General features: G+C 49.6%; 1 non-coding gene across 1 annotated transcript; it reads left to right on the plus strand.

Annotated features, from left to right (window-relative positions):
* The first annotated feature begins 347 nt into the window (after positions 1-347).
* Positions 348-429, plus strand: TRNAS-AGA. The gene has a single exon. It is a non-coding gene; the product is annotated as a tRNA-Ser (tRNA).
* The last annotated feature ends 3,985 nt before the right edge of the window (positions 430-4,414 follow it).

Below are 4,414 nucleotides of genomic sequence, written 5' to 3' on the forward strand. Positions count from 1 at the left end.
CCAACACAAGCTGTCTCCCGTCTCCCTCCAAGTCATCCACGCCTCCCATTTATTCTCACTTTGCCCCTCCACACTTCCTCATCCAGGCTCAAACTTGCGCTTTCCATAGACCTCTCCCACACTCACAAACCGTACCCCTACTCACCATCAACCTGTAGAGCAGTCGTGGTCTTTGGTTGAGGGTTGACCCCACCCTGAGTCCCCGTGAGGCTGGAGGTGCTGCCGGTAGGTCACCATCTTCCCTGTAGAAATGTCCCCACCCTACTGCTCTCAGCAGGCTTGGAGTCCCCCTCAGATAAGTTTGAGAAGCAAAGCAGGGGCCAGCAGGGCAGAGAGGGCTGGGGCAGGTAGTTGTGGCCGAGTGGTGAAGGCGATGGACTAGAAATCCATTGGGGTTTCCCCGCGCAGGTTCGAATCCTGCCAACTACGGGGTGCTGCAGTCTCCTTTTGGGCTGCCTGCAGTTGGCCCCACGTGCAGCCGTGGGACTCTGGGTGCCTGAATTGGGCACCCCTGTGCCTACCATGCTGAGTCTTGCCTCCTCCAGAAATGCAGCATGGATGGCAAATTCATCTCCTATTTACAAGACAGGCAAGTTAAAGGGGGGCATTAAAAGGTCCACTCTTGTTGGTTCTTGAGCAGAACTTCAGAACCTGACCTTGCCTCACATCCCAAGCAGCACATCCCCACCAGGTCCTCTTCCCTACACCTGAAACTACAGCTGCTCTGGTAGCTTGATCTTGGCTGGCTGACAGGGGGAGAGAAAATACAACAAAAGCTTTGTGGGATGAGATAATGACAGGAAGGACATCCACCACTTAAGACCACGGGAAAAGCACACTCCACCTGGGGGAATAAATGTAATTTACGACCAGTCAAATCAGAGTAGGGGCATGAGAAATAAAAACAAATCTTGAAACACCTTCCCGCCACCCCTCCCTTCTTCCTGGGCACAACTTTGCTCCTGATTTCTCTGCCTCCTCCTCCCAAGGAGCAGAGGGGGATATGGAGTGGAGGTTGTGGTCAGTTCATCACACGTTGTGTGTGCTGCTCCTTCCTCCTCACTTTCTTCCCCTGCTCCAGCATGGGGTCCCAGCTACGGGGACCATGAACTTATCCAGTGTGGGTCCTTCCCATGGGCTGCACTTGTTCATGAACTGCTTCAGTGTGGGCCCTTTCCATGGGGTGCACTCCTTCAGGAACACACTGCTCCAGTGTGGATCCTCCACAGGGGCACAAGTCCTGCCAGAAAACCAGTTCCAGCGTGGGCTTCTCTCTCCATGGGGTCAGAGGTCCTGCCAGGAGCCTGCTCCAGCATGGACTTCCCCTGGGGTCACAGCCTCCTTTGGGCACATGCACCTGCTTTGGCTTGGGGTTCTCCACAGGTTGCAGATGACGTCCACTCCACTGTGCACCTCCATGTGCTGCAGAAGGACAGCCTGCCTCACTATTGTCTTCACTATGGGCTGCAAGGGAATCTCTGCTCACGTGCCTGAAGCAACTTCTCCCCCTCCTTCTTCACTGACCTTGGTGTCTGCAGAGTTGTTTCTCTCACATAATCTCACTCCTCTCTTCCAGCTGCTGTTGTGCAGCAGCATTTCCTTAAATATGTTATCTCAGAAGTGCTACCATCATTGCTGATTGGCTCAGATTTGGCCAGTGGCGGGTTGGTTTTGAAGCCATCTGACAATAGCTTATTCAGAAATTTGGGAAGCTTCTGGCATATTCTCACAGAAGCCACAGATGCAGCACCCCTGTTACCAGAACTTTGCCACGAAAAACCAGTACAGCTGCTCATCTCCATAGAGAGCCTGCAGCCATCATTGGTAACAAAGGGAAGACTCCTCATGGATCTGAGATCTTGTCTGTGGTCCTGGGGATATTCTGCCTGACTCATTCGCAGCCCTTGCACATATGGACACCTTTTCCCAGGGGGATTTCCCAAATTTAGCTTAAGGATGAGATGATGAGGGGTGGGTCTCTCCTGTCTCCTCCTCTTCTGGGAAGGACATGGAAGGGCCAAAGAGGACATGGTGGAGACTATGGCATCAGGAGACCACCCCCTGCCATCAGAGACCCTGATGGGTGGATAGAAAAGATCCTGTTGCTTCCCAGCAGTCTTGTTTCAGACACATACTGATGTGCTCCTGGAAAAGCAACAGCAGAGGAGGAAGTGCTGGTAGTCTCCCTGTTTGTTTCAGCATCCTGAGGAAATGGGAAATCCTGAGGGCGACATGCAAAGAGAAAAAGGAGAGAAAAAAAAAAGTCTTGAGAAAAAGGAGAGAAAAGCCCAGTGCTGGTGCATGCTCTGTTCCCTGAAGCCATGCCACTGAGGGGGGGGGAAGCATGCAAACATTGACAACTACATGATAGCGTTCTCCACCCTGCTTTTGCTTTTGTGTCCTCTCTCCGGCTGCTGCATGCTCTGGCTTGTGGATGGGACAGGGAACCAGCAAACACAAGCCAAAGCATTCAGGCCTCAACATTGCTAACTCATCCCTCACCAAGAGCCTCTACCACCTTAACCTGCCCAAAGCCTACCAGGGACACCCGACACCTGGCCATCACCCAGTCCAATGTTTCAGCCCTGCCGTGGGCTGAATGGGAGCCACCTCCACACCCAGCAGTATTGGGCAGGACAGGAACGGCACTGGATATGGAGTGAAGTGTTCTGTCTCTCTGGCACACTGCATGGTAGAGGAGGAAGCCCTTGGCTGTTGGGGAGCAGCAAGGGTAGGACTGGGCCACAAGGCAGGTCAAGCCAAGAGCTCTCAAAGAGCACAACACAGTACAGCACAGGCAGGGCAAGGTCCTTGCTGCCAATGTGAAAGACAAAACACTAACTGCTATACACCTTGCTTAGAGGAATTAACGCTGCCTGAGAATAAGAGCTTTTACCTCATTGTCAGTGTGACCTGGACACCCAAACTAAACTGGCTCTTAGGAGCTGATAACATGCCCTGCAGACAATAGAAAAAGAGGAGATCTGTCTTTAAAAAAAAAAAAATCCTCAGGTATATAACCACATCCATAACAGGAATGTGTCGTGGTAGAGACGGTCAAGTGACAATCAATAATCAAGTTAGAAGCAAAAGAAGTGGAAACTTTATTGTTTACTACATACTTTATATATCTTTTACAACTCCTGCAAGCTCTAACATAATTGGCTAAACCCATAGCAACGGTACAGCCATAGCAACGGTACATGATTGGATAGCTTTCTTAAAGTTTTACTTCTGAACATAATTCACATAGTTCCTTATCTGTGGTCAACAGTTTCATGTTTCTTACAGCAGATGTTCACTGTCCTTGCTCCTTATCTGTGGTATGCCCTCCTGCATGCAGGCTTCTCACGGGTACAGGACGATCTGGCCAAGGTCGAACTCCATCTGCTCTGTCAGGCGTTCAGCAGACCCGATGCCTACCCCGACAATTCCCCCTTTTTGTGTTTGTGCTACAAATATTGCATGAGCAGCCCTCTGCAGGGCCCTTTGCAGAAGACTGAAAACACATGGCAACATTAGGAGCACAGTTATGATGACTAACAGGATCATTCCAGTGGTTCTGATCAAAGAGATCAGCCAGCCCGATAGCCCCCATCCTTTAAACAACTTTGTTAGCCAGTCAAGACCATCATCTTCTGTTTAACGCTTAACACCATCTTTTAACGGTTATATGCTTTATGGATCGATTCAGAATGATCTGCAGTTGCTGGGGAAACTTGGTTGCAGTGAGGATTTAGAGTACCTTTCCTTATAAGCTGGAAATCCTGCGCGATGCGTCCATCCGTAGGTGAGGCATCCAAAGTCGCTGCAAGCAGGTCCGGCCTCTAAATCAACAGGCCAAAATAACTGGCAATTTTCTTTGCGCAGAAACATCTGATTTCATCCTCCTGTTGGGTTCCACCCAGAGCCTGGCCACCGCTCAAGGGGAAAACCAAAAGAGTTTCTAATAAGGTTAAACTCTTGAGTGCTTAATTCTTGATATTGCTAAACAAAGTGAGTTGAAAACACACATTCTTATAGCATGTCATCCTCATTAATAACTACCATTAAGGATTTGTAATTACTGTTAGCATTTTCTCTTAAAAGAGTTGGCAACTGTAGTGTAGTTTGTTCTGTTGCAGTAGCAAATCTTACCCAGACATTCTGCTTAAATGATCAGTCGAATAGATCTCAAACTGTCAGCACAGGGACACCCACAGCACCCACAGCTGGATCCTGAGTGCTGGCTGCCTCTCACACCTCAGGTGTGGTTGCACACACCTTGCCAGTAACCATCGGGAGCCGTGACCTGTGGAAACGCAAGCATAACCTCTTCCCCAGGTTAATAACTTACATGGTCCACTCCACTGACCAGAAACTAGGACCTTTACATGTACTTTAACACCCTCTTTCACATTCTGTTTCGAAAAAA

Source organism: Athene cunicularia (genome assembly GCF_003259725.1).
Source record: "Athene cunicularia isolate RWA chromosome 14 unlocalized genomic scaffold, athCun1 chr14_part3, whole genome shotgun sequence".
NCBI classification, from domain to species: Eukaryota; Metazoa; Chordata; class Aves; order Strigiformes; family Strigidae; genus Athene; species Athene cunicularia.